The sequence below is a fragment of the Garra rufa genome, chromosome 8 (genome assembly GCF_049309525.1).
Source record: "Garra rufa chromosome 8, GarRuf1.0, whole genome shotgun sequence".
NCBI classification, from domain to species: domain Eukaryota; kingdom Metazoa; phylum Chordata; class Actinopteri; order Cypriniformes; family Cyprinidae; genus Garra; species Garra rufa.
Window position 1 is genome coordinate 45088607 of NC_133368.1, and position 12083 is coordinate 45100689.

The 12083-nt window shown below is 29.9% G+C and overlaps 1 protein-coding gene across 1 annotated transcript in view; it reads right to left on the reverse strand.

Moving 5' to 3' along the window:
• Positions 1 to 11570, reverse strand: part of LOC141340947 (beta-1,3-galactosyltransferase 1) — a 32268-nt gene extending 20698 nt beyond the window's left edge. The window contains exon 1 of the mRNA XM_073846076.1: positions 11456 to 11570. The gene's annotated coding sequence lies outside the window, so the exon portion shown is untranslated. The remainder of the gene's footprint in view (positions 1 to 11455) is intronic.
• Positions 11571 to 12083: the final 513 nt, after the last annotated feature.

Sequence of the window (12083 nt, forward strand, 5' to 3'; positions counted from 1 at the left end):
AAACATCAGACAACATTTCTTTTCGTGAAGGATGATGTGCTGTTAGGTAAGCAAATACCTATGCAAACGTCACACGTAACATTTGTTCGTGAATAAGACGTTGGTATGTACATAAGCAAGCGTAAAACTTTAGAGTCAGTGATGCATTCATACGTTGGTTGTGATGTCAGTGCTGTGTCATGCTGTGGCATCTCATCCCGTTTGTACTCATGCAGGTTTTTTTTGTCTCCGGTAACGTGAAAGGGTGAATTTATTATAATAACATATAACAATAATATAGCTGTATATGTCAGATAAAAAATAATATAATAACAACAATATATTGTAACAATCACAAATTTAACAATTATATTATAACAATCAGGCAAATCCAAAAGCAGAAAACAAAGCACCATTAGCCTATGACAATTTACAAATCTTTATTCAACGTTTAAACCCAGACACAATCATACGACACATAAACATTACAGAATCACTACAGCAGGCGGACCATAAAACGTAAACTGTGGGGCAGCCAGTCCAAGTCCAAGTGTAAATAGCAATAGTTGTGGATTCAGTAGACATTTAGATGCTATACTTATAAATAGTGACGTTACTATTTCCTCCTCAGTACTGTTGTGCATTAAACATCCTGCAATATAACTGACAGTAAATCATTATATTTATAAAACAGTATTAAAATCGTGGCAACTTATTGAAATATTAAAGACCTAGAGCTACCCCTAACCTTACCCTAAATGTAACTTTTATGAATCTTTTTTTTTCTTGCCCTGACTCAAGTCTCAGATGTTATGCTTAGTGCGATCTCACAAAGATAGACTACAAACAATGAAGTTCGAATCTCTCTTATTTACACCACGTCTTTGTTGTTATAATGATATGATTCGTGCTTAACACAATAACATTACCTCAACAAAAACTCCGGCGATTTGAACGATGAGTGGATAACACCGCTGATTCGAGAAATCAACAGATATGTGCGTGGTTGGCTACATTGCTTAACTCAGCAAAAACATAATAGAAATAGACCTCCAGAGCGCAAACCATAACGCACTGGATTGGTCTAAATCTGCAATAAAATGCCATTTATTACAGATGTAACTGAGGGTGCTATTGATTTCATTTGAGAGTGCTTAGCACCCTCAAGCACCCCTGTAGAACCGGGCCTGCCTACGGGATTCCTTTAACGTTACAAAAGAATATAATTTTAATTATGGATTCATGCAGTCATTGAATGTATTTAATCATTGACCCTAAATTATCACCAGTTCAACTAAAACAGAAAAATTAAGATGTCGCAAATCAAATAAGACTCAGAAATATTACACATTCAAAAATGTTGTGTTTATACGACGAAAACATTCGTCTAGAAACACACGGTCAAAAATGTTGCGTTAAGGCGATACAAACGATCGTGTCATTAAATAACATGACAAAAAACTTCGCGTACAGACGTTCAAAGCGTTTGTGTTTACACGGACCAAAAAGACGCGTAAAAACTGTGCGTGTCAATGCGTCTAAATTTCACGCGTTTCATATAATAGGTATTGTCCCCAAGTGCGTTCCATAAGCTTTCTCTTTTCCAAAGCGCTCTGTAACTTGAGTGGCAGAGTGGCGTCTGCCGTTGCTAAGCAACCATGACCCGCGCTCTCCTAAAGATAAATAAACAAAGATAAATGGATTTCCAAAACTAAAAATTGCTTGCAGTAGCTCTGCTGCTAAAAAAAATGTTATCCCTGTAACAGCTATGATCAGCTGTTCCCTCCATCTTGGCTAAGCTTTTAATGTTTTTCGTGAAAGGAAGAAGCTGATTTCCCTTTCATCAGGGTAAAAGCAACATTCATTATTAATTTCATATTAGAGCCTTGATTTGCCTGAATTGACAGTGAATACGGTGAGTCAAACTGTTTACGAAACTACCCAAAGTAAGCTTTAAAAAGTATTTTATTTCAGGGTTTTGATACTGTACTTTTACATTTTTTTTATTCTTTGAAAATGCTTACAAAATTACCCCAATTATTCTTGAATTATTATTTGATTTTTAAGCAGTTCAAAACAACCTGATGAACATAAATGAATTTGAACACATCGCAAGAAAAAAAATATACTGCAATGTAATTTTTTCCCAATATCGTGCAGCCCTAGTCACAGGCTAGCATATAAACACGCGTTGGTGTGGAAGTTCTTTCTGTGAGTGAAGATGACACAAAGATCGCAGTTTGTAACATTAGTAAGGCCAAGTGTCGAAAGTGAGTGCTTGTTTAGCTTGGCTGGACATGTGGTAGATCAAACTAATGGTTCGAAGCGAGCGTATATGTTCTATTTGAAGGTCATTAAAGCGTGCGAGACTTGAATTTAAATTAGATTTATTTACAGATGCATTTATGTCACACTTCTTTAGTAAGTTTCATCTGTGTGTGAAGACGCTGTATGCGGTGGCGTAGCGCAAATATGTGAATGAATGTTCCTAAGTGTAGTACCGCTGGATTAACTGGTGACAAGGCAGAAATGATTTTCTTTATCAAAAAAATTGGCATTAATGCTCAAGTAATAGCATTTAGTATTAGCATTGTTATTTCGACACAGTGCATTTTTTATTAAAGTTATTGTTGTGAGACGATCCTGTAATTAATGTTTAAAAAATAATAAAAATAATTGAAGAAAAGTAGATTTTAGTAAGCCTACTTTGTTAGTTATATTTTATTTCTAACTCTTTTCACTTTATTTTGTTAAATCTATTTTATTGTGAGAAGATCATGTAATGTTTATTCATTTCTTTTATTATAAAATAAAAAAATACATTGAGGAAAAGATTTTAACTCTACTATGTCAGTGACAGGAACTTATTTTATACCGTTTTCAAGGCACAAAGCACTTTATTTTGTTTGTAAGTTATTTTGTTGTAAGAAGTTCCTGTAATGTTTAATAATTTATTTTATTAAAAAATAAATTTAATTGAAGAAAATATTTCTGTATATGCTTTCATTACAGTTCTTTAAAAAAAAATCAATAATAAAAAAAAAAATAATCAGAACCAGCAGGTCACACTTACTGAAAAATCGGAATCGGCCAAGAAAGTTGCAATCGGTGCATCTCTAGTTTTTGATGGCCTTTTAAAATTGCTTAATTGTCTGGACCACAAAAGCAGTCGTAATTAGCACGGGTATATTTGTAGCAATAGCCAACAATACATTGTATGGGTCAAAATGAGTGTTTTTTAATGACAAAATTATGAGATACTAAAAAATCATTAGGATAATTAGTAAAGATCATGTTCCATGATGATATTTTGTAAATTTCCTACAGTAAATATATAAACACTTAATCTTTGATTAGTAATATGCATTACTAAGAACTTAATTTGGACAACTTTAAAGGCAATTTTGTCAATATTTAGATTTTTGCTTTTGCACCCTCAGCTTCCAGATTTTCAAATAATTGCATCTCGACCAAATATTGTCCTATCCTAACAAACCATATCTTTTACAGTTATAACTGTAGTTTTAGCTAAAAGCTAATTTTAAAATATTAAAATATTAATTACCTTAATTTTCAAACAGATTTACATAATTTTAGAAAACATCTTATTTCAAGGTCTTAATCTTACAGTTTTAATTTTAGCTCATTAAAATAGTCCTGAAAAAAAGCACGTAATAAAATGTATAAAAATAAAAGCAAAATAAAATTATTAATAAACTTAATTTTCAAACTGATTTGCATAATTTCAGAAAACAAGATAAATGAAGAACAAACAAACTAATTGCACAAAACGTCACAAATTCATTGCTAATACTGACTGACATGTTTTTCTCCCCCCAAAATGGAAAAAGTGACACTGGAAACACAGGAAAACCTATAAACTGAACATCAACTAAAATGATATTCAAAACATAAAACATTTACATAAAAAAATGAAGGATGACCTCGAATATTAATATAGTGTAATAAAGGATTTACAAGCAATTTGTAGGCCAGTCATTTTTTTTCTTAAAAAGTAGAAAAAATATCCAAATTAAACTCAGTCACTACATTTTAGTCCAGTGTGATAATGTTTACTAGCATTTTCAAGAAAAAGAAAATGCTCTTTGTGTCAAAACGACTGGAAAACAGATGATTATGAAAGAACACTTCCAGTGCACTTTAATTTAACACATTTTCATGTCAATATTTATTTTTATAGTTATGAGAAGACAATGTAGTGTACTTTTTATGAAGCTGTATGACAATTATGTTATGATTGCCGTTAATTGTTTTTATTGTTTTACAGTACGCTGTTTAAAAAGCATGTCTAATCATTTGAGAAGAAAATGACAGGCAATAAAACAAGCACAATTAATCAAGATTAAAGCTGCATGTCCAACTTGTGTTGAACTAATGAAATTCCTCTGTTGAATCAGAGTTATCTACATGCTACCAGCGAAATTCTGCAATACAAGCTGTGAGGTAAAAATCTCAGTAGTATGTTAATAAAAGATCAGCATCTACTAGCAACATCCCATTTATTTACCATGTTAAAAAACATAAGTCGAAGCACATTTCAGCAGAATAAGCAGCCACACAGGAAGACACTGCCGTACCTGAAATCTAATGAGATGCGCTGGAGCTAATGCACTGAAACACTGCTAAATTCCTGAGGAAATGTTGAAAAACAACGCTTCCTCCAGTTTTTACAGGCAGGATCCAAGCTAGGCCCGAACTCATTCAAATTTGACTTGCATTGCCGAAAGCAGTCACCCCCTTCCCATTTGGCATGCATTGCAAATCATCCAGCAAAGCCATGTATATTCATGAAAGGGAAATACAAGTCATATCTTGAACCTCACATTACAAACCAGTGAAATAATTACACAAAACAACCAGAAGATACAACGTATATGGTGATTTATGGTTCTGCGGGGGGCAAATCCGTAGTAGAGGAACAATATGAAGACACCTATTCATCAAAGCGCTGGCATCCATTTCTTCTAGCCGCTAGGTTCAGCTTTCTGCAGTCGACTCAGTAAAGAGAGCAATTATACTGTCCTCTATACATCAGAGACAGAGGACTGTGATTTATAGTCTCACACTGATCTGAAAGCAGGGTGCTCAAATGCCTAACCAATGAAGACATCTCTACTTTAACACATGACATTTTCAATTTACAAAACTGCATTTCTATAGAAACTATCAAAATGGCACAAGTGCAGTATGAGTCTCAGAGGACAGGCCATTAAAACTTTAATCTACCAAAGGTTAGATGTAAATAATGGCTTTGGGACTTTTACATTTACAGGAATTAAATAACAGTTTTGTAAAAATAACGAATATGCTTATGTTGTAATCTTTTCACCTTTTTGCACAATTATAAGTAAAGACACTTAACAGGGTGGAAATAAAGAGCTAAAGTTAATTAAAACTATTACAAATTGTTATTAATTGAAACAAATGTGAAATAAAATATAAATATTACATGAAAACTTTCTTTACCTTGGCAACTAACAGAAATAAATGTTTAAATTGAAGTACTAAAATTACTGAAACAATAAGCAGTTTTTATGGTTATAGCCCCAACAAAAGCACAGAAAAAAGTAAAAATGCAAAATATGAAAATAAAAGCTAATTAAATTTTTTTTATTTAATTTATTTTTCAAAAAGATTTGCATAGTTTTAGAAAACTAAATTTTTCAGTTTATTTTATTTCAAGTTCTTTTATGGTTTTAATTTTAGTTTTAGTTCACTAAAATAGCTCAGTCAAAAGCACATAAAACATCTAAAACTTAAACTAACTTAAAATAAAAATGGAAAATATAAAAACAAAAACCAAGTCAAAATACTAAGAAACTTAATCTTCAAACTGATTTGTGTAATTATAGGGAACATATATATTTTTTACGTTTATTTTATTTCAAATACTTTTACGGATTTCATTTTAGTTAACTAAAATACACCTGACAAAACACAGAAAAAATCTAAAACTTAAACTAAACGTAAAATTAAAATGGAAAGTATAAAAATGAAAGCTAATTCAAAATTATGCTAAATTCATTTGAATAATGTCAGAAAACAGTTTTTCAGTTTATTTATTTCAACTTCTTTTCTGGTTTTAACAACAGCACATAAATCTAAAACATGAAGTAAACTGAAAAATTAGAAAAAGGGAAATATAAGTAAAAACTAATTTTAAAATATTATTAAAATATTATTAAAATACTAATTACTTAATTTTCCAAATAGATTTGCATAAATTTAGAAAACATCTTATTTCAAGGTCTGAATCTTACAGAAAAAAGCACATACATCTCGGATAAAAATAAAAGCTAATTCAAAATAATAATAAACTTAATTTTCAAAAACGATTTGCATAATTTCAGAAAACAAGATAACCAACTTACAGCACAAAACATCACAAATCCATTGCTAATACTGACTGACATGCTGTTGTTTTCCCTCCAAATGATGTCACTTCCGGAGGATGATAAAAAAAAAAAATAATAAAAAATAACAGGAATATATATGAATAAATAATGGAAAGTGATACTGAAAACACAGAAAAACCTATAAACTGAACATCAACTCCCAGGAAAATATTCCCAGGCAAAATGTTTTGTTCAAAACGTTTTGACTAGAGAAAGTAAAAAATGAAGGAACACCTAGAATATTTCTTCATAAACTGCCAGTTTTTCATGTCACACTGTAAAAAAAGAAATTTGTTGTTTCAACTTAAAATAATTTGTTACCCCGCTGCTGACTAAACATTAAGTTTAGTCAACTAAAATATCTTCTAAACAAAAATATAGAATTAAGTTTTGTTATTAACCTGAAGTTTAATGTTCAAATTCAGCCCTACATTAAAGATACTCAATCTGTATTTGATGTGGACGTAAAATACACTGCAGGTGAATAGGGTACAAAAAAATAAACTAGACAGATATCACCTTATTTACCCAGTTAATTGATTACACTGATAATTGCAAACATGTTTTGTATTATAAGTTTTCTAAAATGTTAGGTTTAAATATGCAAATTAGCCATTATTTGATAAAATATGCACTGATTTGCATACATTTCTAGTATAAAAATGTAAACACTGGATGAAGTCGGTTTCAAAATGCTTGTTGAATTTTTTTGACATGTTAGAGTCAAGTGTTTTTATAAAGGGGAATTTGGGTATCTCATATTGTCACTTCATAATTTAAAAAAAAACTTAGAACAGACAGAATTATTATTTTTTTTTACCATTTTTGGGGGAATACAATGTTGCATAAAATCAAGCAAATTATATATGAACAAAATCCTCTGTAAAAAGGCTCAGTGTAGGAGAAAACAGTCATTTTGAGAAAACGGCCTCAAAACTGTTCAAAACATTTTGGCTAGAAAAAGTAAAAAATTAAGCAACACCTCGAATATTTCTTCATAAACTGGTCGTTTTTCATGTTACACTGTAAAAAAAGAAATGAGTTGTTTCAACTTAAAATAATTTGTTACCTCGCCATTGACTGAAAAGTTTAAGTTTAGTCAACTAAAATATCTACTAAACAAAAATATGAAGTAATTTAAAATTTCAAGTTGACTAAACTTAACATTTTTAGTCAGCAGGGTAACTTTTTTTGTATTTTGTACAGATATAGTAAATATATTACAAAATGAATTAATGTTCAAATTCAGCCCTACATTAAAGATACTCAATCTGTATTTGATGTGGACGTAAAATACACTGCAGGTGAATAGGGTACAAAAAAATAAACTAGACAGATATCACCTTATTTACCCAGTTAATTGATTACACTGATAATTGCAAACATGTTTTGTATTATAAGTTTTCTAAAATGTTAGGTTTGAATATGCAAATGAGGCATTATTTGATAAAATATGCACTGATTTGCATACATTTCTAGTATAAAAATGTAAACACTGGATGAAGTCAGTTTCGAAATGCTTGTTGAATTTTTTTTGACATGTTAGAGTCAAGTGTTTTTATAAAGGAGATTTTGGGTATCTCATATTGTCACTTCATAATTAAAAAAAAAAACAGTTTTTTTTTTCCATTTTTGGGGGAATACAATGTTGCATAAAATCAAGCAAATTATATATGAACAAAATCCTCTGTAAAAAGGCTCAGTGTAGGAGAAAACAGTCATTTTGAGAAAATGGCCTCAACTGTTCAAAACATTTTGGCTAGAAAAAGTAAAAAACAAAGCAACACCTCGAATATTTCTTCATAAACTGGTCGTTTTTCATGTTACACTGTAAAAAAGAAATGAGTTGTTTCAACTTAAAATAATTTGTTACCTCGCCATTGACTGAAAAGTTTAAGTTTAGTCAACTAAAATATCTACTAAACAAAAATATGAAGTTTTCACTTAACATTAAGTAATTTAAAATTTCAAGTTGACTAAACTTAACATTTTTAGTCAGCAGGGTAACTTTTTTTTGTATTTTGTACAGATATAGTAAATATATTACAAAATGAATTAATGTTCAAATTCAGCCCTACATTAAAGATACTCAATCTGTATTTGATGTGGACATAAAATACACTGCATTCAAGGAAAAATGCCTGCCAAGGACGTTCATCGCGCATATTTACACAAACTCACAATTAGAAATTAGCACAGACGCATGAACGAATCTCACGTGAACGGCCCCTCAGGATCTCATCTTTGCAGTTACACAGAAAAACACATATTAAGAATACTGTAGAGCGAGAGATTATTAAATAATGCATAAAACCAGAACGGCGCGTCAGACACGCACAAACACAAACACGCGTGCTGTGTTTTCCCATTTGGCTCAGATCATCATCTCCTTTCCATTTGAAAGGCCTCGTTTATCCTGGCTGCCATTTAATGATGCATGAAGGTCTCGGCAAAGAATGCCTTCTCCCCACTTGAGAATGTCCCTTTCCCACCAGATTTCTAATTAAAGCTGGCCTTGATAAGACCTCTCTGCGTGACGCCAGACTTTGTGTTTTCAAACGATAACACATAATTGAATGATTACTGGTAGACAACTCCGACAAACACTTATTTCTGCAATCGCAGGGATGCAAACTGAAGAAGATAAAGGCGAAAGGCTGACACGGCACAGTGTGACGCCCGGGCTTCAGGCGGTCTTAATGTACTTCTCTTCAGAAAAAAAATACACGTTTAAAGCACATCACAAAGCTCAGAGCTGTTTCCACTGTCAAAACCGCAATTAATTGTGAAATGAAGAAAGGAGGAAAGAAACTGGCTTCCCTGAAGCAATAAGTCGGGTATTTTAGTAGCTTGTAAGTAGTTCTTAATCTCCACGGCACGTTTTCAAAAAGCATCATTATCTGAGTATCGGGCCACTCATAAGTCCATTACGTGCAATTTTAATGCATCTTTCCACTTGCTTTCTGTTCATTAGAGGACACTGAATAAATGACATTAATGCATTGGGATTATTGTACACTATATTTGAGAAATAAAAAATTCTAACATCAGTGTACTCATTTAATTTTCATTAAGTCATGATGATGAGCCAGTGTTATTTAAGAAATAGCTTTGAAATAACTTATTTCGATACTTAGTTTTTCTTTTATTTATATTTTAGTTACATTTTTAATTTTATGTGCTTTTGACATTTTATTTGTTTATTTAAAAAAACATTTACTTTTATTTAAATTTAAGCTTATAATAATGAAATATAAATACATTTTAAATTTTTTTTTTAAAATAAATAAAATATTTGTATTATAATCATTATTTTAATATTACTATTTAACTTTCATTTAAGCTTTAAGTTTAAGTTTAAGCCTATATAAGTTCTAATATGGTTTTACATAAAACAAAAACTAATTTAAAATATTAATAAACTGCTTTGTATAATTACATAAACCATGTTTTTTTTCAGTTTAAGTTTTTTTTTTAAAGTTTTTAGTTAACTAAAATAGCCCTGACAAAAACGCATACAAAATCTAAAACTTTAACTATAACCATAAAATGAAAAATATAAAAAGGTTAATTTAAAATATTAATAAACTTAATTTTCAAACGTATTTGCAGAATAGTTTTTCAATTTAATTTTATATTTTTTATTTCAGTTTTAGTTTTATTTCAGTTTTAGCTTATAATAATGAAATATAAATACATTTAAAAAATAAATAAATAAAATATTTTATTATTATTCTTTTTTAATATTACTATTTAATTTTTTATTTCAGTTTTATTAGTTCTTTTTTTATTTTGTATTTATTTCCAGTTAGTAATTTTAGTGCTTCAGCTTAAGTAATATTTTAGGATTATTTACAAAATATATGTTAGTAATTTTGTGTTTTATTTCTGTTTTAGTTTTATTTGTTTTAGTATCATTTTAAAAATATATATAAAAAAAAAAAAAAAATAATAATAATAATAGTTATTTTATTTTAAATTATTTAATATTTTGATATAGCTTTTTTAATACATTCGGTTTTACTTTCATTTTAGTTTTAGTTACATTTTTAGTAACTGTGTTACTTGCTTTTGTCATTCTTATTAATTTTTAAATATTACTATTTATTTTGATTTCTGTATCAGTTGATTTGTTTTAGTATTATTTAAATAATATTGAAAAAAATTATATATTTAAATAATATTTTTTATTTTATTTTAAATTATTTAAATATTTTATATTTAATATTACTCTTTAATTTACTTTTATTTCCGTTTTAGTTGTATTTGTTTTAGTATTATTTAAATAATACGGAAATAAATATTTCAGTTTTATTTCAGTTCAGTTGTAGTTTTTATTCTATTTCCAGTTAGCAATTTTAGTGCTTCAACTTAAACTGAATAAAAATTTGAGATAAATTTGAATCTAATATTTATATTTTATTCCAGCTTTATTTCAATAAACAAAAATGTTTTACTAGTTTTATATTTAATTAATGATAACAACCCTGTGGGTAAGTCTACAATGATCATTTATATTCATTACTGAAAGATTGTAGATTTGATTTGGCAGGAATTTTCAGGCTTTTGTCCCTTTCGTATGAACTTATGCTTGCACATATTCATGTGAACATTTCTAAAACCGTGTTTTACCAAACTTACATTTACATTTATTCATTTATGCAAACTATATTCAGTAGGAGCTTAATGTTTTAACATTTAGCATGCAGAAAAGATTACATGGATTCCCATCTGCCAGTATTTTCGTGTTGGAAAGAAACTACTGAAGACATTGGCAAACGTTTTGGCCTTCTTTGGGCTCGACAGCTCCTGTAACAGTGTGCTTCAGCTCTATTTAACAGGCGATCCACGCGCTGCTTTGGGAACCAGGTGCTGGATCCATCTCAACATAATGTACTTGATCTTAAGATCTCCAGAGCATGTTTTGTAACGTTCTCAGGAAAGCAGGCCAAAGACTAAAAAAAAATGAAACGAGTGTGTAGGAGTGAAGCCTGTCACAGGTCCTTCCCATGGCAGTCATTATGGGTAATGGGCAGCATTATTTCTCAAGCAGAACCGACCTGTCTGAAGCAGCAGCAGACCGCAGTTCATCTCAAAGTCATAAAAGTCACTCTCCATGTGCTGTACAATTTCTGATGACATGAGCCTTTTTCGCTCGTGAAGTGCAGGATCTGTCAAGCGGAACAGAGAAATTAGAAATCGTCAAGTCAATAAATAAGTGAGAGAACCAACTGAAAGCAAAAGTGACCATTTTCTTAATGCACTCTCTTCTGCTCTCCAAGGCTGTTTATTTGACCAAAAATGCAGTGAAAACAGGACAAAATGTGAAATATTATTTCAATTTGAAATAAGTGTTTTCTATTTAAATATATCTTAAAATGTAATTTATTCCTGTGATTTAAAGCTGAATTTTCAGCATCATTACTCCAGTCTTTAGTGTCGTGACACACTGACTCAAAAACTTTAAACACTTAATTCTGAATAAAAATATTTTTGTCCACAACAATCAAAAAGTAAAACCTTCAAGTCCTGCTCAGTGTTTATTTTACTTTATTTTTATCATTGAGATACCATAATAGTTGCTAATAAGTAATTTGTTTTTATTTTTAGATTTTCTATTTTAATTTTAATTAGTTTTAGAAATTTGTGTTTTTTCTAATTATTTTGTTTAAATATTAGTATTTTTTC